Here is a 25,638-nt window from a genome sequence, read left to right as displayed (position 1 = left end):
GCCCGTGAGCCGTGGCCGCTGAGCCTGCGCGTCCGGAGCCTGTGCTCCGCAACGGGAGAGGCCACAACAGTGAGAGGCCCGCGTGCCAAAAAAAAAAAAAAAAAAAAAAAAAAAGAACAGTATGTGGGGGGCTTCCCTGGTGGCGCAGTGGTTGAGAATCCGCCTGCCAATGCAGGGGACACGGGTTCGAGCCCTGGTCCGGGAAGATCCCACATGCCGCGGAGCAACTAAGCCCGTGTACCATAACTACTGAGCCTGTGCTCTAGAGCCCGTGAGCCACAACTACTGAGCCCATGTGCCTCAACTACGGAAGCCCACGCGCCTACAGCCCGTGCTCCACAACGAGAGAAGGCACCGCAATGAGAGGCCCGCGCACGGCAAGGAAGAGTAGCTCCCGCTCTCCGCAACTAGAGAAAGCCCATGCGCTGCAACAAACACCCAACACAGCCAAAAATAAATAAATAAAATAAATAAATTAAAAAAAAAAAAGAAGAACAGTATGTGCTCTCTGGAGGGCTGTGATATCATCACTTCCTTACGACTTCACCTTACACAAGATGAATGTCATTTGGGAAATACAAGGGAGACAGATGTGCTCAGGCCAGGATGGGCTGTAAGAAGGAGTGAGATCAGGAGATCATTGGTCAAAGAAAACTGGACCCAGAGGGGACCCCAAGTACAAAACCCCTCAGAATTAAAATGGAAAAACCCTAGGGGAGGCATTACATTTCTCATCATATATGATATTGGGAATTAGACTTTTTTTTTTTTTTTTTTTGGTGGTACGCGGGCCTCTCACTGCTGTGGCCTCTCCCGTTGCGGAGCACAGGCTCCGGAGGCACAGGCTCAGCGGCCATAGTCCACGGGCCCAGCCGCTCCGCGGCATGGGGGATCCTCCCGGACCGGGGCACGAACCCGCGTCCCCTGCATCGGCAGGCGGACTCTCAACCACTGCGCCACCAGGGAAGCCCGGGAATTAGACGTTTTAATTTAAATCTCAGAGGACAGCGTAGCCTTCAGGAAGATGTTGTGTAAATGAAACAGGAGCCATGAAAAGTGGCAACAAGAGAACAAAAAGTTAAAAAAAATAAATAAAACCAAGAGTGCCCAAACAAAACAGAAGCAGTAGAGGCCTTAAGTAGCAGAATAATTTGTCAAAAACCAAATCTAGAATCTGTGACACAGAAAATCAATTTAAGGAATCTAAAACAACACCGACAGAAAAAAAGAGTGGAAGAAAGAGAACAAGGAAGTGAGAGAGAATAATTATGAAAAACAAAATAACAGGAAGAAAAACATATGATAACTCATTTCTGTATAACAGGAATTCCAGAAGGAGAAAAGACAATAAATGAAGTAGGAATGATCAAGGAAATAATAAAACTTTTTTTGAGCTAAAGAAAAAGTTGATTTCATATTTAAAGGATCTAATGATTGTAGGGCAGAAATACTGAAAAAAAGGCATCCTATAGATGAGCCCCCGGTCCCCAACCTTTTTGCACCAGGGACTGGTTTCATGGAAGACAATTTTTCCAAGGACCGGGGGCAGGGGGTATGATTTGTGGATGATTCAAGCGCCATTGCATTTATTGTGCACTTTATTTCTATTATTATTACATTGTAATATATAATGAAATAATTATACAACTCACCATAATGCAGAATCAGTGGGAGCCCTGAGCTTGTTTTCCTGCAACTAGATGGTCCCATCTGGGTGATGGGAGACAGTGACACCCAAAGTGTGTTGCTTAGGTCCAGTCTACTCCGTAATCTTGTTTTGGTTGCTGTCACTGCAGAAAACCCTGCTTCACAAAGATGGGATGTTGGAAATGGAAGCAGGCTTTTCAGTGCTTTTATGGCAGTCTCAGGATATTCCACCCTGACTGTAATCCAGAACGTATGGAGATTTGAAGTGTCTCAAACATACTTTTAAGGCCACTGTCACTTACAATCTCAAGCAGTTGATCCTCTTCTGGCACAGACAAAGCCGATTCACCTGGCTTATTCACAAATGGGTGGCGGATCCATTCCTTCCCAGTTCAAGGTGCTTTTGTGGTTGGGAAGTAATGCTCGAACTCCTTGGAAAGCTGAGATAGGCAATCATGCCCCAGCTGGGAGAAAGAAGGCCCTGGCTCAGTCTCTTTCAAAATTTCTGCTTATGTTTGAAACATGTTAAAAATCCCAATGTTCACTCGTCACCCCCATAATTCCAGTTTGTCTTTGAATGCAGCCACTTTATCTGCCGACTCGAACACAGTTGTCATTCTCCCCTGAAGTGACAGATTGTGTTCGTTGAGCAGGCTGAATATGTCACACCAGTAAGCAAAGTTTTGTGAACCATTCTGTGTCACTGAAATGTGCTGCCAGTGGTGACTCTTTTTCTGAAAGAAATCTCTGGAGCGGCTCTCGTAACTCAAAAACTCTGGCCAGTGATCTACCTTAGAAAGCCATCTCACTTCTGTGTATAAGCGAAGACGTGTGCGCTCTGCGTTCATCTCCTCACAGAGCTGCGCGAACAGACGTGAGTTAAGGGCATGAACTTTAATGTGGTTGATAATTTTAATCACATCCTGCAAAACGTTGTTAAGTTCAGGTGACATTTTTCAGCTAGCCAGCATTTCTCTATGGATGACACAGTGCGTAGACTCACATTCAGAAGTGACCTCTTTGACCCGAGTAGTGAAACCGGAAAGCCGTCCAGTCATGGCAGTTGCTCTGTCCGTGCATATACCGACAGAAAATGACAGTTCAATTTTCCTGATATGTAATCATTCAAAGACTTGAATAGTTCTGCAGCTGTGGTGTTGGTTGGCAGCAAAAGTGCACATAACATGTCCTCAAGCACATCCTCCTGAAAAATATATCACACAAAAACAAGCATTGTTGGACTGCCCTGGTGGTGCAGTGGTTAAGAATCCGCCTGCCAATGCAGGGGACACGGGTTCGAGCCCTGGTCCGGGAAGATTCCACATGCCGCAGAGCAGCTAAGCCCGTGTGCCACAACTACTGAGGCTGTGCTCTAGAGCCCATGAGCCACAACTACTGAGCCCACGTGCCACAACTACTGAAGCCCGTGCACCTAGAGCCCGTGCTCCACAACAAGAGAAGCCACCACAGTGAGAAGCCCGCGCACTGCAACGAAGAGTAGCCCCCGCTTGCCACAGCTAGAGAAAGCCCGCGTGCAGCAATAAAGACCCAAAGCAGCCAAGAATAAATAAAACAAAATAAATAAATTTATATATCAAAAAACAAGCATTGTTGCCTTGTTGTCAACATCGGTAGACTCGTCAACCTGGATTGCGTACCACGGTGGCTCATGAATTCTCACTAACAATTGTGCCTCAATATCCTCTGCTATTTCATCAATTCATTTAGTTATGGTGCTAGCCGATAGAGGAACACGTGCCACCTTTTGAACTGCAGCCTCTCCTAAAAGTTCATGACAAATGTCCTTAGCAGCAGGCAGGATCAACTCTTCACCAATAGTAAAGGGCTTCTTAGCTTTAGCAATGCCATTAGCCACTAAGTATGATGCTCTCAGTGCAAACACATTTGATGAAGTGGTAGCCTTCAATAATTGCTTCTGTTCTTCGTGTTCATGTCTTTTCCTTTTGGAAAACTCCAAAGGCTTGCCTTTTAATGCAGGGTGCTTGGCCTCCATGTGGCAAAGCAGTTTTGAAGGTTTCATGGCTTCATTGTGTAGCCGGTCGCTACCAATTACACAAAGAGGGATTGGAGAATGTGATCACCTGTTGCAATGAACCTGTAATTTAAGTAGGACTCTTGGTATTTTCTTTTAAATGCAGCTTTCTTTTTGTGGGCAGTCTGAGAGTTTTCTGCTGTCTCATCATTGGGTCTTTCCCCCTTTTCAAAGAAGCTCTCCAGCAACGTTTGTTTTTTACTCATTTTGGCTAGGGTTAGCTTGTGGGCTTACCAAAACTGTGACTGAGACAAGTGCACATTTTGGGAAAGAGGCGCGGATGGAAGTGGTAAATAAAATAATGGGCGGGCCATGCGCAGACTAAAATAAGTGCCGGATTCTGACTTACAGCCTGCCACCAGAAGCAGCTGTACAACTGAAGTACGTCAACTCACTTGCCACTATAAAGCCTGCCACCAGATGCAGCTTAACTGTCACTTGTCGCTCACTGATAGGGTTTTGATGTGAGTCTGCAAGCGATTGATTTATTATGGTGTCTGTGCAGTCAAACCTCTCTGCTAATGACAATCTGTATTTGCAGCCGTTCCCCAGCGCCAGCAACACCGCCTCAGCTCCACCTCAGATCATCAGGCATCAGATTCCCATAAGGAGCACGCAACGTGCATCCTTCGCATGCGCAGTTCACAGTAGGGTTCGCGCTCCTATTAGAATCTAATGCCGCTGCTGATCTGACAGGAGCCGGAGCTCAGGCGGTAATGAGAGCGATGGGGCGTGGCTGTAAACACAGATGAAGCTCGCTCGCTCGTCCGCTGCTCACCTCTTGCTGTGAGGCCCAGTTCCTAACAGGCCACGGGCCAGTACCGGTCTGTGGCCTGGGGGTTGGGGACCCCTGCTATAGATAATCTGATGAAATTTACAAATGACACACAACAAAAACCTACAAGAAATTCTACAAGCTTCCAGACCATGCCCCTACCCTACCCTACTCCCTCCACCAAAAGACTCCCCCGACTCAAGCACCAGACAAGGGAAAAGAAACCTGCTAACATCCTCTCGTTTGTAAACTGAATGCCAGGGAACCTACACGGAAGGATATTTACGCAATTTTGAGGAAGAAGTCTACAGCCTATCTGTAATTCAAGCAAGGTATAAAATAAAGACCTTTTCAGACGTACAAGGACTCAGAATATACACTTTTCAACTGTGCCCTCAGAAAATCAGTTCCACAGTATCCTAGTCGTTGCAGCCTCAAACTCCTCTGTAACAGAACGCTCCATCCCCTCCAAAGAAGCCCTCCTGCCTTCTCTAGTAGAAGATTTGTAACGTTCCCACTCTCACCCACACAATACCCTTGGTCTCTAGGCCTCAAATCATTGTCCTAATAAAAACCTCCGATGACATCTTTTAGCAACTATCCTCTCTCTTTTCTCCCCCCATCTACCAAGTTTTTTGCTTCCCTTCTTCCTCCTCTCAGTTCCCTAACTTTATCCCTCCCCCATGCCATCTGGCTTCTCCCACCAATTCACCGGGACAGATGCCATCAGTAGCCTCCACACTGTGAAGGGTAATGAGCATTTGTCAGACCTTACTTCGTTATTACCTTGACCTCATTGTTACACTCAGTACTGCTGCCTACCTTCTTCTTGAAACTTTCCCACTCTCTAGAAATCTGAGAAGTAAATATATTCTCTCCTGGGTCTCCATAGCTCTGTTTCTGTTTTGTTCTAGCTCTGTTTCTTCTGTTTTTCTCCTTCTTTTCTGCCTGACCTTAAATGTCCCTGTTTCCCAGGCTCCCTTGCTTCACTGATCTTATTACAGAGACTGTCTGCCTCACTCATTTGTTTCCAGAGAGCAAAACCTCCTCAAGTAAAAAAAAGAGGTATCTGCTGGGAGGATCCAGCAAATCTCAAAGAACTCTTCCTCTCATGTCAGGATAGGGCAAAACATGTATCCCCCTTCTCTGTGTTTCCATGGCATATGGGAGAAAGGGAAAAGACTAATCTGGATGACTAGACACTAGCATTTACAGGATCAAGTTCAAGAGTGGGCAGGGCCACTAAGGAATGGGCCCAGTGAAGGGGGAAGGCCTGGGGTTCTTTTTTAGGCTACAGATTGGACTCAGAATCCCCTCTGCAAGCCCAGTCGTATCTCCGCAGGCACATAGGAACATGCAAGTCCCCCAAGGGAAATCCAGGATGGAAGATTGAGGACCCCACGTAAGCCTCTGTCCTCAGCCATGTTCTGTAATCTGGCTTTTATCAAAGAAGTCTGCATTGGGATTTATAGGGTACTCTTCTGGGTAATAAAATCATTCTTTCTGCCCATTTGCAAGTGGGTCTTTATGTGCATGCCCCATTTGCTAGAACTGAGGGAACTCTCTCCCTGAATAGTATTAGAGAAACTTGAATTCATTCTAAGACTGTGAGCATTCTAGATTATGAACTCTGAAAGACAAGCAGTACCTCCTTTTTATTGCCCATATCTGGCAAGAAGAGCCTAGGCCAGAAGCACACAGTAAATGTTAAATAAATATTGGTTCAACAGAGATCCTCAGCATATTCCCTTCTTAGAAGTATTAACTAGTTTACTTCTGTAACCAAATCCATGTCCTTTTCATCCTGCTTCCATTTTCCCTTCCTACAAATACTGAAAGGGCACTTCCATCTCCTTTTCTCATTCCTGGGAGAATCTGACGTAAATATCAAACACTTTTGAAGGATTTTGAAATTTCAGAACAAATAAATATGGGATAACATTTGCTAATCAATGTTAATGGCATCCTCTGCCAGTACAAAAGAAACATTCTAATGTAACTGTTTCACTTGAATTAGTTTAACTTCCCTATTTGTAAAACACTAGGATGAACTGGATGGAGAGACATTAGAGGTCAGCTATTTGTTGCTCTTTTCATGGCCTGAGTGCACAGCTGCATCCTAGATGATGAAAATGGGACTCCAAAGGATCAAGCATTGTTTCTTTTCCTGTGGAGTGTTGTTGGATTGTTCATCTTCGTTTCTGGACCAAGGAGACAGCCAAGAGGGAGGGAGTTCGTTTTTTAATTATTCTTGACCTATACATTATAGGTCGCTCTTTATCTCCACTTGATTAATTTCAGCTGAGGCCTTCTCATCAGGTATAAACCCAAGTTAATTAGCCTCACAACTGGCCAGACAGCGCTGCCATTCCACCGCTGTTGGTCATTTTTAAAATCTATTCTAGAAGCCCACTCTCAAGTTGATCCCCAGTCCTCTAAGTGTCAAGGCATTTAATCTATGTCCTTAAGGGAAAACATCTGTGGTCTTCTCTACCACAAATGACCCACAGTTCAGCTTAACACTTACAGGGCACCTTTGGGTGGTGAGCCTTAAACTGAGTGCTGGAGATATAAAATCAAAGAAGGTACAGTCCCTAGTTTTCAGGAGTTCAGGAGTTCACAGCCTAGCGAAGGAGACAGACATCTAGTCGGAAAATGTCGGCAAAATGTGACAAATGACCAATTCCTCCACCTTGGTTCCAGAATTCATCCTCTAATCCATAGTCTCAGGAAACTTTGGCTTTGTCCCTTTCTCTCCTAATTCTTCCACTCTCCCCTCTACCTGCTACTTCATTTTAGCATTTATATATATGGAAGCCTCTCCTAGTTTGAAAACTGTAATTCTTAACTCACCAGTATCTCCCAGCAATGACTCTTCCTCTTCACTTTCATAGTCAAAGCAGTGAAAATAGTAGTCACTCACTGTCTGTCTCTCTTCCTCCTTTCTCTTTCCTTTCCATTGACCCCTCAAGTCACCCCATATGAATTCTACCCCCTTCATTCCACCAGAAGTATTCTCCCTAAGGCAGCAATATCTTCCACATCATGAAATCTAAACAATATTTTGCAGTCATCCCTTTACTGGACAGCTCAGCTCCAGTTGACAGCATCCTCCTTTTAGAAACACCCTCTCAATCTGGTCTTCACAGAACCATTCTTGTCCTCCCTTCCTCCACCAACTTCTTCACAACACCAAACCCTGTCGCCTCCAAGTGAACAGAGTGCCCTTGTCCCGGCGCATATCATTCTCATCCAACCGCAGCAGGAACATCCTAACTAAGCTTCTGGCCTCTTCTCTTGCCAACCCGCCTCCAACCCACTTGCTACATTATAGCCAAATGAGCTTTGTAAATGTCAGATTTAATCCTGTCTCTTTTCTGCCTTAAACTCTCTATGATTTCCACCTTCCTTGAGGATGAAGTTCAAAATCCTTAGTATGGCTTATAACATGCATCCTGGTCAGACTTGTGTCTGCCTCTCCAGCCTTTTTTCCCACCATTCTCTCCTTCCCTCTCCCCACTCTGGCCAGTGTAACCTTATCATTTTTCACATGTTCCATGGACTTTTTCATTTCAGCTGTTCCTTCTGCTTGAATGTCCTCCCTCCCCATCTTTGCCTGCCTAACTCCAACTCACTACTCAGATTTCCACTTAAATGCCACTTCATCTAGAAATTTCTTATACCACAATTTCAGTTAAATCCCCATACAAGATCCTGTAGCATTCAGAACTTTGCATTTCTCTTTCTTAATATCCAGCACGCTTATTATTACTTATTCAATGTCTGTCTTCATCCCTAGACATTAAGCTAAATGAAAGCAGGGGTCATGCTTGCCTTGTTTGTTGCTGTATCCCCAACACCAACATGGTGCATATTTTTGAATGAATGAATGGATACACTGAATGCTGTTAAAAATAACAAAGAGGGACACCTAAGCCTGTCCTCAGGGGGAAAGGAGGGCCAAGCTGCTTCTAAACCTATACTACTATAATTTCTAGGGGAAATTCAATCAAAACCAATGCAAGAGTTTATAGAAAGAGCTGGATGTTTGTAAAGGGTGAGAATATTTGTGGAAATCAGCTAAGGAGACTGAATGGGTTTTAAGAGAATCATTGTTATTCTGAAGTTTTATAATATAAAATACAACAGAATCTACAGTGTGACAATATCCAATACCTCTGGCCAGTAGTATGCTTCATATCCTGAGGACATATTTATTATATTAGATAAACTCAGGGTGCATATCTTGAGCTAAGTAGGTGTGTGGCGGCGTAGACACAAACAAGAGTTTCTGGGATGAGACATTTGGCGTTAGCTCATTCCATAAATCAACAAAGCGTGGACCTAGAATCAAGGCTTTATACAAAAAATTTGATCTAGAGAAAAAGAAATCCACAAAAAATTAAAAAATCATAGATGTTTAGGGCTGAAAGAGACCTTACATTATCCAGTTGAACCCTCCTGCTCTTCTCCCTCCCACCGTTGGATGAGGTTAAGTCACTTTCCTAAAGTTTTGTGCCCAGTTAGTGGCAAATTTGGTAATAGAAACCCAGTTTCTGTATCAATGAAACTGAATTCTTTCTGATCCTTGACTCTAATAAACTCTAATTTTATGGAATTTATAAGCTTTCTCCAAACTATGTCCTGAAAAAGGTTTTCTGGAAATCCTTGCCTTCCTCTAATCTGATCCTGGTTCACCAAACAGCATACCCTGCATAGAGAGACCCTTTAGGTGCTGCTAAATAACACCTTCCCCTCACCACCCACACTTCTGAAAGGCTCAGGAGGTGATAATAGTAGTAACTGAAGGACTCTGAGGAACTCCTTGACATCATGCCATAAAGGAGAACTCAAGGAGTAAGTCCTCTATGGCGTTGTACGACATTGTTCTCATCTGTCCTTTCTGAGTTCTGGGACAATCAGTCTCTTTGCTGTCATAGAATATTTGGAAAACTTCTCGTGTTTTAAAAACTTATTCAAGATGATCTAGCAGCTCCACTTATAGGTATGTATCCAAAAGAATTTAAAGCAGGGACTCAAACAGATACTTGTATACCAATGTTCTTAGCAGCATTATCCACAACAGCCAGAAGGTGGAAACTACCCAAGAGTCCATCCATAGACGAGTTGATAAACAGAATGTGATATATACAAAATGGAATATTATTCAGACATTAAAAAAGGAACGAAATTCTGATACATGCTACCACATGAATACAACTTGCAAACATTATGCTAAGTGAAATAAGTCAGACACAAAAGGACACATATTGTACAATTTCATTTAGATGCAATACTGTAGGACAGAGTTACCAAGGGCAGGAGGGAGGGAGTTATTTCTTAATGGGTGCATAGTTTCTGTTTGAGATGATGAAAAAGGTATTGCTTAATGAATACATAGTTTCTGTTTGGGCTGATGAAAATGTTCTGGAATAGTGGTGATTGTTTCACAACCTTGTAAATGTACTTAATGCCACTGAGTGTACACTTAAAAATGGTTAAGGGGGCCTCCCTGGTGGCGCAGTGGTTGCGCGTCCGCCTGCCGATGCAGGGGAACCGGGTTCGCGCCCCGGTATGGGAGGATCCCACATGCCGCGGAGCGGCTGGGCCCGTGAGCCATGGCCGCTGAGCCTGCGCGTCCGGAGCCTGTGCTCCGCAACGGGAGAGGCCACAACAGAGGAAGGCCCGCGTACCACAAAAAGAAAAAAAAAAAAAAAAAAATGGTTAAGATTGTGAATTTTATGTTTTATATATATTTTACTACAATACAAAAAAAAATTACTCAACAGCTCTCGGTTCCAGCCAAGATGGAATCCTAAAACATGTTCAAGCAACCAAAGGAAGGTATAAAAAGAGAAACCAAGGAACAAGAAACAGAGGAAACAAACAAAACAAAAAATAAAATGCAAGATATAAGCTCTAACATATCAACAATTACCTTAGGGACTTCCCTGGCGAGCTAGTGGTTGAGGCTCCGTGCTTCCACTGAGGGGGGCACGGGTTTGATCTCTGGTTGGGGAACTAAGATCCCACATGCCATGCGGGTGGTGTGGCCAAAATAAACAAACAAACAACAAACAAACAAAAAATTACCTTAAATATAAGTAGTCTAAATACAGTAATTACAAGACAGAAATTTGCAAAGAGAATGAAAAACCATGAACCAACAATATGCTGTCTGTAAGAAATTCATTTCAGATACGACACAGAAAGATAGAAAGTAAAAGGATAGGAAAAGATATACTATACGTTAAACAAAAAGAGCAAGATTTGACTATATTAATGTTGATGTAATCAGTAATCATTAATTTTGAGCCACACTTTAAATATTCAACTTGTGAGAAAAAAGTTAAAACTTAAGGCTAAATGGATTCATATTCTTATTTTCCAAACAAGCCAACATCAGTAAAGCACATTACTTTATTCAGTTTCCCTCTTAATAAAGCACCAGTGTCCTCTTCCTGCGAGGCATCAAAACTGAAACATGCTCGGATGAGGACAGACACACGTTCTCTTCCTCTGTTGTGACACTTTGCTCCTGTGAAGTCGAATGCTGCCATACTGAGCTCTACTAGCTACACACACCCTGTACGGACAGCAGCAGTTCAATCCAGGATTGACTAAATCGTCGTGTACGCTGGGGAATGGAGCGAGGCAGTGCCTTAAAAGAGAGTGATGATACAGAACTGCCCTGCTGTCTGTGAGATTGAAGTTAAGGTGTGGGAAACAAATCATGCTTTTTAAATTGCAGAATTGTAACCCCAAGAAGCAGAAGTTTGCAGCTAGTTCTTTGGGCTCCACTTCTCTTTCTGTTCAAGTTCAAGACCAGAGTTTCTTGAACTGACACACTGATCTGATGCACAGGGCCAGGAACTATCTAGCACATGAACAGAAGAGCAGTGTTTCTCAGGCCTGGGAACTTACTCCCCCTCCGCCTTTATGCTGTGAAGACTGTGGCTCTGGGTGTTATCTTCTTTCCTTCTGAGGCCCGTTCCATTTCTAGTTTCCAAACTACGAACAACTGAATTTCTTATGTAAACATGGAGAGGCAGGATTTTTAGTTTAAAAGGGGTAGATGTTGTATACAGGTAAATATAATTTCCAGGATCAGAAATTAAATGTACAGCTGTGAGAGAAAAAAAGAACAGCTGATGCATACATTCTTCCAGCACTAAATTCAATGAAGAATATATGACATTGACTAATACTTAAAGAGTACCACCTGCAAGAAATATGGCTATCCTGTTCAAATGGTCAGGCCTTGTGTCCAGATTTGACATCTAGAGGTCATCACCTACAAGGCAGTAAAGGCATTTCTAGCCATTCATCTTCCTGGTGACCCTCCTAAGTACTGAGAAAGCATTAAGAGGAATATACCAACTTTGTGTATAGTCAGATTTAGGGTCAGCAGTTTTGAAGGTCATAATAAATATAAGGGAAATCATTTTTCTTAAGATATTTACTTCCAGGGCAGCTACAATAAATGAAAGATATATGATTAAATAATTACTGGAACTAGACACTAGTTCAGGGAGATAAATGTGTGATCCCCCTATCATTCCAGCAGTTCCAATCTTATATTACATTTTTCTGGTGGGAAATATTTGACCAAGTATCTTCCAGTTTGGAAATTAAAAGAATGAGTTGCTAGAAATTAGATTGTGTTTCCAAAAATGGCAGCACCTTCCCATGAGGCTGTTCTTACAATGTGACTGGCATTCCTCTCACTGAAATCTGTGTTCCCTCCACTTGTATCTGGGTGGGAGATTGTGACGGCTCCAAACAGTGGAGTATATGACAAATGTGATGCTTCATGGCTTCTGAAGCTGTGTCTAAAATCATACAGCTTCCACCCGGCCCTCTCTCTTTGGGACCTGTCCTTGGATGCCACCATGTTATAAGGAAGCCTGGGCCACATGAAGGAACCATGCGTAGGTGTCCAGCAAATCCAGGCATGTGACGGAGTGAGATTTCTGATGACTCCATCCCCAGCCCCTCGAGTCTTCCAGCTGTGGCTCCAGACAGCACGTAGCAGAAACAAGCTGTCCCTGTGGCGGTGCCCTGACTGAAAATGCCTGACCCACAGGCTCTGTAAGCATAATAAATACTGGGGGAAAAAGTACTCACGTGATACTTAAATTTAGTTTCTATTAGTATAAAAGGAAAACATCACAGGTCTTGTCAGGCTAGAGGGCCACAGAGACACAGCAGTGGCTCCACAAAGTACAGTTATAGAGTCTGTTAGAGAAAAGTTACACAGAAGAAATAGAGCACATGGAATCCCCCAACTCTCATTTCCCCATAGCCTGGGCCAGGCAGAGATAATCTGTACCCACCACGGGCAACGTGCAGCCGAGAAGGGCCAGCCTCTGACAGTAGTCTGGATTCACAAGAGAAAGGACATGATCTCACACCAAAGATGTTGCCACGTTACACATTTATGTTGTTGCAAAGGTATGTTGGCCTATGGAATACTTAGGTTCTCCAGGTCCTGGGAAATGAATAACAGGATTTTTAGGTCCAGCAAGAAGAGTAGGGAGAATGCATATTGAGGGCCTGGGTCTATAGTGAAGGTCAAAGTCTGCATATGGAAGGCCCTGGAACTATCCTGAAGTGCCTCTGTATACCCAGAATGCAGCATCAGCCAAAAGCCTTGCTGCCCCTTTACAGACTGGCTCCGGCCAGCTCAGCCTGGGAGAAGGAGATAGGTACTCAGGCCATCCAGATTTGTCTCCCAACAGATACAAAGAGAAGAAAGTGAAAACCTCCCCTAACCTTCTCCTCTGCCCTCCTCCCATCAATTAAAACAAGATTGAGTTATCTTTCACCCTGACAGAATTTTAAAGATGAATATTATTCAGTGTTGGTGAGCACATTGGGAAAGGTGTATGTTCATAATGCTCAAAACAGTATAAACTGGTAGCTTTAGGGGGAAATTTGACAGCATCTAGCAAATTTTATTGCAGTACGCGGGCCTCTCACTGTTGTGGCCCCTCCCGTTGCAGAGTACAGGCTCCGGACGCGCAGGCTCAGCGGCCATGGCTCACGGGCCCAGCCGCTCCGTAGCATGTGGGATCTTCCCGGACCGGGGCACGAACCCGCGTCCCCTGCATCGGCAGGCGGACTCTCAACCACTGCGCCACCAGGGAAGCCCTCTAGCAAATTTTAAATGTGAGTATCCTTTGATTCAGCAATTCTACTTCTAGTATAAGTTTGTTTTTTTTTAAGAAGTACTTTAGCACTTGTACAAAAAGATGTCTGTTGCAACAAAATATCCAAAATACCAATAGAGGAATGAGCAAATAAATTACGGCACAACCTTCTGTGGATATAGCAGTTAAAAATGAAGTAGATTTATAGATACCAACATAAATAGGGCTCTACAACACATATTGTTCATTTATATTTTTTGATTTGGAGTGTGCCAAAAATTCTACTTATAATTACTTTGCTTTAAAATTAATATCCACTTTACTAATGCTAGAAAATTGCTACACTATTGCTGGGAGTGATATATATTTGCTCACCAGCAGATGAAGCCTGGAACATATTGATTACATTTGAATTTCCAGAAACTCTTTCAATCTAGTACATGATAGTTACTCAAGAACTGTTTCATCAGTGAATGAAATGGTCAGGCCAGCAGTGCCAAGGTTCCTTCCAGGTCCAGTTCTTTGATTCTACCTGGAGAAAAACTGTTCTTATTAATAAAATGGTCATGATAATACCGCCCTCAAAGAGCTGCCATGATGATAAACAAGATATGCAAAATTAGGTTCTAAGTTATAGTTTGCTGTACAAATTCCAGGAGCTATTTTGTGGTTGGTCTTCACTGGATAAAAACGACTTCTCTGCCAAGTTCAGAGTCACTCTGGGAAGTTTCAGGGAGCCTTATTTCAATGTTTATGTAAGAAGAGGGGAGAAGCAGGAAGGGGCAGGAGGAAGGGTCAAACATTAAAAACACTGACATAGTTGAAGATGAAGAGGAGGCTGATGGCAAGTGCCACGTTTGAAGGCTAGCGTGTTAAAAAAAAGTGACAGTAATAGTCAGGAAAAGCTTTATACTTGTATAAAGCTTTAAGCATGCACTATATTTAATCCTCACAACAAGGAAACTCTTGAAGTTGGGAGGGGCCCCCAGAGGCTTTACATGTTAGTTCTCTCACCGGACTGTCATTCCTTAATCATGCTTGAAGGGAAACTAGATTGCAGGCTTTTTGAAATTATTGGAGTGGAGGGAGTCTACAAACTTGGTTCTGAGTTTCCTAGGACTGCCATGACCAAGGATGACAAACTGGGTGGCTTAGAATAACAGAAATGTATCCTCTCACAGTTCTAGAGGCCAGAAGTCTGAAATCAAGGTGTCAGCAGGGTTGGTTCCTTCTGGGGGTTGTAAAGGACCCAGCCTTTACGTCCATGCTTCTCTTTTAGCTTTGGTGCTGGCAATCCTTGACGGTCCCTGGCTCATAGATCGTCACTTCAGTCTCTGCCTCCATCTTTAAATCACCTTCTTATCTCTGTTTCTCCTCTTCCTGTCTGTGTGTTTTTCTGTTCTTATAAAGACACTTGCCATTTAGGGTCAGGTCTAACCGGATAATCCAGGATGATCTAATCTTAAAATTCTCAACTTAATTGTGTCTACAAAAACCCTTTTCCCAAATAAAGTGACATTCAGAGGTTCTGACTAGACACATTTTTGGAGGCTGGGGGAACCAATCAACTCACCACCATGTGTTTGTGTGGTTTTACTTTTGAAAGAAGGCTACTAGAAAAGAAATATAATCTAAAGGGAAGTAAAAGCTAAAAATAAAAAAGTCGAGTTTCCCAGGCAGTTTCTAATGGACAGATGTAAATGGTCTGTGGTATCCTCTTCAAAACTTTGTGGTGTCCTCTTTTTAAACTGGCCCATGCTAAAAATGTTACTAAAACAGTTATCACATACTAAGCCCTTTCACCCTTCCAACTTCTCTTTATGGAATTCAGTTAAAGAAAACAAATTTTCTCATTTATAGTGTACTGAGACGTAAAAATTACTTGACAGAGTAAAAAGCATAAGTCAGCCACCTAACAGAGTTTGATGTGCCAGCTACCAAATTTAGATTCTGTTTCCATTAAGGTGGTGAGCTAAATACTTGAATGGATCCTCTTGTTGAAAACAACAAAAAACAGACGAAAATCTTAAAAGAGTCAATAAGCTGTCACAGAAGAAGTTAGGACTTCCCCAATCAAGGAGTGAAGGCACAGAAATCTGTAGGGATATTGAGGGAGCACTATGGCCAGCTATTTACCAAACAAAGGGGAAAGGGGAAATGAAGACTGAGTTTTGAAGTCATAGCCTCAAAAGGACTCCTTAGACACCGTCCAGAGCCTGCCCGACCTGAGGAATCTAACAGATCTTCTCATCAAAAGTCGGCATCTGGGTGGGTTAAACCATCAGTTTAGAAGGAAAAAAAAACAAAAAACAGAACTTGGCCTTCATGAATGGTTTCAGCCTGAATTCACACTACCTGGGAGAAATGGAAAAAGATTTAATTTTCAGTGACCCTAGACTATTAGCTCCCATAAACCTGGAAGAAGCAAATGAAGACCCTCTCTGGAGGACGATCCAGATGAAGACGATTTCTGCGGGTAAAATTCTAAAGCATCGAGGATCTTGTAGTACAAAATAACTAAACAGCCAAAGCACCATAAGCCAAAACAACAGCATAAAAAGTCCATAAAATTATCATGAATTCAATTCAATGAACTGCGGCCTGAAATATGTCTGTTTCCATACTTATACATATATCACGTATGCATAAAAGAGGTATAAGGCAAATTCTAACCAAGAGAACACTGACAGGGCCACACTGACTAATAGAGAAAGAATATTTCAAGCAATAAACATTGCCAGAGATAGGCATTTCATAAAGATAAAGGTTCAGTTCACCAGAAACCTTAATAATTTTAAATTTGCATGGACTCATAACAGCCTCAAGATATATTAACAAACTATAAGGAGTAAAAAGCAAGTTCAAAATCATAGTAGATTTGTAAATGCTTCCTCAGTAACTGATAGCATAAGCCGATTAATAATGTATTTTAGCAATTGGGAGTGCGCAAGCGCAGCAGGAAGTGCGTGGCATGGAGGGCGCGGCTCGCCAGCAGCGAGTGAGGCCTTCTCACCTGTGGGAACTAAGGAAGGGTGGTCAGGAGGCGAGTGGCCTGATCGGATGCACCCCCGGAGAAGCAGGCACTGCAGGAGTATGGCTGCACACGGAGGGGCGGGAGGGAGAGGCACCAGTCAAGGGAATATAAAATAGGCTCCACCAGAGGTGCCTGGCTGGGAACCGCGTGGGGTCAGGAGGTACCTTCTGGGCGCAGCCCAGGCGTCAGGACAGGGAACTAGGGAACGGTTCCTCCCCGTCCCGTTATATCGGGAAAGGCTCCTCCCCGCCGCGTCACAGATTATTGATGGCTCAAGGACATCTGGGAACCCGCCCAGCACTCTCCGCCGAGGCGAAACCTCCCCAGTGCCTCCTGCGCCCCTGCGCGCAGGGAGGGCGCTCGGCTCCGTGAGCCGCGCATGGAGGCTCCCTGCCCCCCACTCTCCCTCCACTAGGACGCTCGTGGCAGATCCCGCGTGGTGTTTCTTTTCCCTCAAGAGAAAGTAATAACTTAGCTCAGGCAGTGACTTAAGGAAGAATTTTATCCTTATGATGGTATCTGTGCAGTCTCCAGACTCACTAGAGCCATCATCAGAAAAGTGTTAGCCCCGCAAAGGCACAAATACCTGTTGGGATACGTCAGGGGGAAAAAATTAGTAAGGATGAAGAGGGTTTGAATAACACAATTAATAAACTTGACATAATGGATATATATATGTATATATATATATATACACACATGGCGGATGAGCACATGAAAAAGTGCTCAGCATCATTAGTTATCAGAGAAATGTAAATTAAAACCAAAAATGAATAGGAAACAAAAGTATCAAGAATGACTCATGTATTTCCACTTCTGGCCAAGATGGAGTAATAGGGACCAGGTTTACCCTCTTGTTTGAAACAACCAAATATATATATATATATATATATATATATATATTTATTTATTTATATATATATTTATATATTTATTTATTTATTTATTCTCTGTATTATATGTAACATATATACTGCCTCAATATCATATATAACATTGTATAATACATTAAAGAGTATATATATAGTATCATATGCAATGCCTTTGTTCATATATAATGCCTCTATATGATATATAACATATATGATATGCTATATATTTATAATATATAATTTTATATATTGCCTCTATATGATATATATAACATATCATATATAACATATATAACATACCACTCAACAACTACAGAATATACATTATTTTCCTGCACATAGGTAGCAGTTATCCATTTACCATAGCTGATCATACACAGGTTGAATCTCAACTAATTTCAAAGAGATAATATCATATAGAGATACAATATTGCATACATTATAATGCAACTAAGCTCAGAATCAAAACCAAAACAATAACTAATAAAATTTACTGTTGGAAATTAAGAAACAGATATTTATGTGATATATTGGTCATAAATAAATCATAATAGATGAGAAAATATTTAGAACTAGGTACTAATGAAAATATACATAACAAACCCAGGGGATTCACTGAAGCAATATTTAGAAGTAAATGCTGACACTAGAAAAGAAACTCTGAAATTTAATGAGCTAAATATTAATTCCAAGAAGTTAGAAAAAGAACTGCAAAATAAACGGAGAAAAAAAGAAAGAAAATACAGAGCAGTATTTAATAAAATAGAAAATTGACATACAATGGAGATAACCTATTCAAAATAAACTATTCAAGCTGGGATGAAGTGAGAGAGTAACACTGACATATATACACTACTATATGTAAAATGGATGGCTAGTGGGAAGCTGCTACATAGCACAGGGAGATCAGCTCGATGCTTTGTGACGAACTAGAGGGGTGGGATAGGGAGCAAGCTGGGATGAAGTGAGAGAGTAACACTGACATATATACACTACTATATGTAAAATGGATGGCTAGTGGGAAGCTGCTACATAGCACAGGGAGATCAGCTCGATGCTTTGTGACGAACTAGAGGGGTGGGATAGGGAGGAGGGGAGGGAGGCCCCAGAGGGAGGGGATGTAGGGATATATGTATACTTATAGCTGATTCACTTTGTTGTACAACAGAAACTAACATAACATTGTAAAGCAATTATACTCCAATAAAGATATATATATATATATATAATAATCTATTCAAAAATTAGTTCTTTGAAAAGGTCAAAACAAAAATGAAAAATATCTAGCAATATTATTGGTCAGGAAAAAAAAGAGGAAGAAGACATAAATCACCATTATAGGGAAGAAAGAAGAGGATATACTATAGATGCTACAGACATTAAAAAGATAACATAAAAATCTTTGTACCAATAAATATAAATATATAGATGCAATGGATAAAATCCTAGAACAATATTAAATCCAGTATTCCATTAAAGCTTAATTATATAATATATAAATTAAAACCCTGCATAAGTAGTAACACTAAAATATCAAGGGTAGGAAGACTCAGTTGTTAAAATATCAATTCTCCAAACTGATCTGTCGATGCAATAGATTCAATGCATTTCTAATCATAATCCAAGGTTTTTTTTGTAGAAATTTACAAGTTTATTCTAAGACGTATATGGAAATACAAACAACCTAAATAGCCAAAACAATCTTGAAAAAGAAGAATAAAGTTGGAGGACTTATACTATCTGACTTCAAAACTTATTGTAAAGCTCCAGAATCAAGACTGTGGTACTAGTAAAGGACTGAAAAATTAGGTTGATGGAACACAATACAAACCATTTGTTACTTTTTAACAAATGGTACTGGAACAGCTGAGTGCTCATATGGAGGAAAATATTAACCTTTATCCCTACCTCACACCATATACAAAAATTAATGTGAGATAAAACATAGACCTAATCTTAAGCACTAAACTATGAAGCTTTTAGAAGAAAGCCCAGAAAATAACTTCAGGACTTGGAGGCACACAAAGATTTCTTAGAAATGGTACAGAAAGCATAACCATATAAAAAAAGAAATTAACAAATTAGACTTCATCAAAAATTTTTAAACTTCTGCATAACAAAAGACATAGGCAAGCTACAGACTGGGAGAAAATGTTTGTAAAACACATATCTGCTGAAAAACTCATGTCCATGATATACAACTCAAGAATCCCTACAACTCAAGAAAAAAAAAAAAGGAACCCAATTTAAAAAAAAAAAAAGGCAAAAGATTTGAAGAGACATATCAACAAAAAAGATAAACCAAAGCCCAATAAGCACATGAAACAGTGCCCAACATCACAAGTCATCAGAGAAATGTAAATTGAAACCAAAAATAGTAGGAGAAAAAAGCATCAAGAATGACTCATACATTTCCACTTATGGAAGATGAAGTAAATAAGAACCATATTTACCCTCTTGTTTGAAACAACCAAAAAAAAAAAAGATAAAATATATGAAGGAACAATTCTCAAAACAAATCAGATAACAAAGAATGGTGACCTTCAAGAAACAAACAGATAAGGTAAGCCAAATGATTGCCCCAGCTTATTGTTCAGAGAATTTTCAGGTCACAGAGAAGGAAAGGGACACCTTTCCAAAAGTCTCCCTGAGATGAGGAAACACCTGAGGGTCTGGAGAGTTTGGGGCAGTTAGGGTTTGTGGGGCAGAACATGAAAGACAAGAGCTCTGCACCAAGAGAGAACTTTGAGGTCTGCAGAGGGCCCCTCAAGTATTCAGCTGAGTACCAATGGGGGTGTGTGTGTGTGTGTGTGTGTGTGTGTGTGTGTGTGTGTGTGAGAGAGAGAAAGGGCCAAGGCCAGGGAAAGAACCACTGAAATGATTTCAGGAAACAATGACAGAGCCCTGGGTATGGTGTGAATCTGTGAATCTGACAAGTCATGTGGGGTGTTTTTGTTTGTTTGTTTGTGTGTTTGTTTGGCCGCACCACCCGGCATGCAGGATCTTAGTTCCCTGACCAGGGATCGAAACTGAGCCCCCTGCAGCGGAAGTGCAGAGTCTTGAAGACAGCATACAGGACAATCTCTGTATCCCAAACCTTAGCACTTACAAGATATCCAACAATGTTCACGGGATTGAACTGCTAACTCTCAGCAATGCATTTCAACAGGTCACAATCAACTGTGTACCAAGCACTTGGAGCTGTTAATGCCTCCTGACCCCCTCCCGCCGAGCCCACCCTACTCCATAGACAAAGTGTTACTTAGGAAAAGTTTCTTTCAAGTGTGAACCTCTCTGTACTCTTCAAATGCTCACCACCATTACCACCACTGCCCTCCCTCCCCGCCCCATCAACTCTCCCCACCCCCATCCCAGCCAGCTTCCGGGGTGCTCCTCCTAGCCTGCTATCCCCAAGCCTTGAGACTTTTCCTTACTGCTACTTCCCATCAGTTCTGCTATCTGTCCTAATGTGTGATATACTATGAATAAGGTGTTTTTACCCCTGGCACTCTCCACCTGCCCTTTGCAACAGCCTCCCTCTCTTGATATAATGTATTTTGTCCAGTAACTGAAGTTTCCCAGAGACACAACATCTTAACCCAAGAAGAGCTGCAGGGGTAGAAATTGCTAGTTCTCTGGCAGACACAGAGAGGAAGTTTGGAGCGAGAAAGTCCTGACCGTGCCCCTTAGACCCCTCTTCTTTTTCCTCTACATAGGGCCTACCACTGAGAAGACTCTAAACTGAATACTCAGCATCTCAGAGAGTATTTCACAGAGGGGGGAAAATGCCCTATGTGTTTGGGGAAGGAAAGATAGGAAGGCGGTGAGAATACAGAAATTTCATTCAGCAAATCCTAATTGATTCTCTCCAACATACCAGGCACTGCTCTAGGTTTTGGGGACGAAGCAATGAACAAATGCTTTTGTTCCCTTTACACTAGTGTCCTCAAAATTTCCCCACCATAGAAATATTTTACCTTGGAACATTTGAGTTTGTATTTTCAAAAAGTTCCCCAGGTTATTTTGGCGCAACACCCCCGCTGTTGATTTTTAGAAGACAGTGTTGTTAAATATCTAGGTGCTACTCTTTCTTCACATGTTATACTGGCATCCAGGGCCTGTCTGAGGCAAATGTGAAGTGGGTGACTTTGGCCTTTAATGTCCTCCCAGTTTTCCCCCAAACACCCAGGAGTCTCCTGATCTGTATATGCCCATGGTCTGTGTAATCAGGTGCCACCTGAACCCCTGAGAAAGTACTGCAAGTTCCCAGTGTTTATCAACCCCCTCATCACCTGCCCATCAATTCTATTTGAGAATCTAACATGTACTGAGGACTTTGGATAAGCCAGGTGTGTTCTTACTGATTTACACGTATTTTACCATGTAATTCTAAAAACTACTCTATGTAGTGGGTACGATTATCTTTATAGATGAGAAAAGTGAGAGACAGAGAGAGCACACAACATGGCCACTGGTATAAGAGAGAGGTCATTTTTTCCATCTTAACGTGACTTTCCATCTCTCTACTGTGCCTCCATCATAATGGTTAAGATGCCAAGGTTTGGAATTGGGAGAGAGAGGGGAGGGATGGGAAGGGACAGGAGGGGAGTTGGGGAGGGGAGAGGAGGTTCTATTCTGTGGCTTCCACTTTACTTGCTAAATGACCTTCACCTCTTTAAGCCTCAGTTTCCACATCTGCAGCAGTGAAATAGTCTACCATGCCTACTCCACAGAGGTTGTGGAGTTAGTGAACTTATGGATACAAAGCTTCTATGACTGCATTTGCCACACAGTAGCCTTTTAATATGTGATAATCAGTAGCAGTCCCATAACTATCTACATACCTTTCTTTGTTTTCTTCACAGTTAGTATCAGAATTTGACATTATATTATATATTTGTATATGATTATCTCTCTGTCCCACTAGTTCATAAGCTCCATATGAGAAGGAATTTTGCTTTGTTCACCTCTATCCACAGGACTTACAATGACACGTGGCTCCTAGTAAGCACACCACAAATATTTATTGAAAAAATGGTTGTTATGGCCCTCATTTTCTCTATCACACCTTGCTGCACACACAGTAGCTGCCCTTTAAATGCCTGCTATGTGGTTTGTGGCAAATAGAAACAAAAGCATTTACCACCATACTATATTGCCTCCCACCATGGGTAAATTGAATGAATAAATGACCTCCTGGCTGAGATAACATACTTGAAGACACAGATCACAAAAACAAAGAGAGACCCTTATATAAAGTTATCAGAAATTATATTGTGTGCTTTCTACCTTGGCTTCTATGAACAAAAACTGAATGTCATGGGCACTGAAGAAAGAGTTAACAACATCAGCACATTTTTGGTCTGTCTTTGTCATACTGCGTCCCCAATCCCTGTTGTGTCTGGCCATTTGGCTAAATAAATAGACAGCCTCCGAGTAGGTGGGGAGTCTCTGGCTCTAGTCCTTGGCGTGATTTCCCTTGGCTCTACACTCATTTTCCAAAATCAGTTTATGCTTCATCAATAAGATCTATTTGATTTTATGTATGACTCAGAACTAAATAATCACAAGACTTAAATAATGCATCAGAATTTTACATGTCAAAACATGTGATACTTTTTCATTTCAGTGACACTTGTTGTAAAAATGCTTTCGTTATTTTAAGGAATTGGATATTTGTGGTCATCTGAGCTAAGTTATTAGACACAATGGGGAAAAATATTTTCTTAAAGCTTTATATAACAGCCACCAATGACAGTTTGGTATTTACCTTTCTAAACATTATGAAAAACAGACTTGCCTTGATCTACTCTCTTCCCTTGTCAGATTTGACACTAAACGGCCACTTAAAAATTATAACCACTCTTTTTAAAAATTTTCTACTCCAGGCAATCTAAAACACACACAAAGGAGACAGAATAATATGACCTGTCATGTACCCATTACCCAGTCCAACAACCAGCAACCCACAGCCAACCCATGGTCCCATCCAAACTCCCATCCACTTCCCTCTATCCAGTATTTTTTTAAAACAAATCCCTTATATCCATATGTGTTTACATATGAATCTCTAAAAGAAATAACACTTTTAAAACAAAACTATATGCTGGGGCTTCCCTGGTGGCTCAGTGGTTAAGAATCCGCCTGCCAGTGCAGGGGACACGGGTTTGATCCCTGGTCCAGAAGATCCCACATACTGCGGAGCAACTAAGCCCATGCACCACAACTACTGAGCCTGCACTCTAGAGCCCGCATGCCTCAACTACTGAAGCCCACGCACCTAGAGCCTGTGCTCCACAGCAAGAGAAGCCACCGCAATGAGAAGCCCGCGCACCACAACAAAGAGAAGCCCCCACTCACCGCAACTAGAGAAAGCCCGCGCACAGCAACAAGGACCCAACACAGCCAAAAATAAATAACTGAATAAATTTATTTTTTAAAAAACTATATGCCAACATTACGTCTAAAATATTCCTCAATATTATTAAACATTGAGTGTTCAAATTTCCAATTGTCTCATAACTGTCATTAAAAGGAGTTTTTTAGCATCAAAAAAAAATTCAGGATCTAAACAAGCTTTCCATATCATGATTGGTTGCTATATCTTTTAAGTCTCTTTTCATTAGTAGACTCCCTTCCATCTCTTTTCCCCTTACAATTTATTTGTAGAATAAACCAAGTTTTTTGGCCCTCAGAGTTTTACACCATATGGATCTTGCAGATTACATCCCTGTGGTATAATTTAACATGTCCCTCTGCTTTCTTACATATTTCCTTTAGTTGACTCTAGAGGCTTGATTAGATTCAAGTTCAATTTGTTTCATGAGTGTTGCATAGGTAAGGCTTTATTTCTTCTATCAGGATGCCCATGATGTCATTGTTTATTCAGGAACTTAATATATTAATGTGCATTATGAATCATCAAGAAAGAAAGGATACTATGTTCCACATTCCCCAACTTATTTAAGATTAAAATAATTCTTGGCAGAATATCGAATAGAGACAGAATTTAGCACAACATGCTTTGAGAAATGTTGCCCTATATTAACTGGTTAAAGTTTTTCACCTCCAGAGAAGTCAGGCTCTGTCTTTTTGTGATGTCTCCAACCATTGGTGTTCAGTACTGTGATTCATTATTTAATTAAGGGCTTGAAAGATGGAGAAATTCTATCAATACTTTTTCATACATTAACTATAATCCTTTTGTAAGATAAATTTCCCTTTATTGACTAGTTACCCAATTGTACAGTTTGTAAAGGAAAGGGAGGATAAATGCATGATTTTGTCCCCAATCCTCCAATTTCTTTTTAGCATCATTTTGAATGCATTGAGTTTAACACATTTGATGAGCTTGAATCCACTCCAGTTATTAATCTTATTAATGCTCAAATCATTCCAGCTTGGCTAGTGGGAATCTTTTCAAATTGACTTCTGTGAGTCATTTTGAGATGATCCCAATAGTATTTAATAGCTCCTTGCCACTTATATGATAAGATATTCTATGTTCATCATGTAGATTTCCTGCTCCAGATTTCAAATCAGCTATTTCTCCTAAAAGTTTTGGCTTCTTTTGTTGGAAATAGTGTCTGGAAACCACAATCTAGGTGCTAGAGGTATGACCACTCTTAAAAGACGTCAATTTGCTCATATTTTTTGGATGTTATAAAGAATTTTCTGCAAACTTTATGCAGTCCTAAAAACACTTGCTTAAGAATGATTATCTGTATCTCTTGCTTCTTATAATTGTGTATGTATCTGTGTCCTTTCTGAGGTTAAGAGTCTTACAGCCATGACCTCTCCTTCACTGGTCCCTGACCCAAAGTTTGAGGCATGCTAGACACTCAGAATATATACTTTGGATGAGAAAAATCAGGCTTTAGATGCTGAAAGAAATTACCAGAAATGCATTTCAGAAATATGAGGAGATATGGTTGCATAATTAGGATAACTCAGTAGCCTCTGAGGTCATGATTTTAATAGGTTTAACATTTGCTTGGATGTTTGAGTTCATGTATGTTTGTTTAAAAAGCAACCACTTTGAATGTAAATTGATACAGCCACTATGGAGAACACTATGGAGGTTCCTTAAAAAACTAAAAATAGAA

At 41.4% G+C, this 25,638-nt stretch overlaps 1 protein-coding gene across 6 annotated transcripts in view; it reads right to left on the bottom strand.

Moving 5' to 3' along the window:
* Positions 1–25,638, bottom strand: part of LOC102977564 (cytidine monophosphate-N-acetylneuraminic acid hydroxylase) — a 295,804-nt gene that overhangs the window by 96,868 nt on the left and 173,298 nt on the right. For 3 of the 6 annotated variants that reach the window (XM_028479284.2, XM_028479289.2, XM_055080223.1), the window contains exon 1: positions 1,653–2,397. The exons of the other annotated variants lie outside the window; for them this stretch is intronic. The gene's annotated coding sequence lies outside the window, so the exon portion shown is untranslated. Of the gene's footprint in view, positions 1–1,652; positions 2,398–25,638 lie in introns of those variants that run through there. 6 annotated transcript variants of the gene reach the window in all.

Source organism: Physeter macrocephalus, chromosome 18, assembly GCF_002837175.3.
Source record: "Physeter macrocephalus isolate SW-GA chromosome 18, ASM283717v5, whole genome shotgun sequence".
NCBI classification, from domain to species: domain Eukaryota; kingdom Metazoa; phylum Chordata; class Mammalia; order Artiodactyla; family Physeteridae; genus Physeter; species Physeter macrocephalus.
This window is presented reverse-complemented; position numbering and strand designations above follow the sequence as displayed.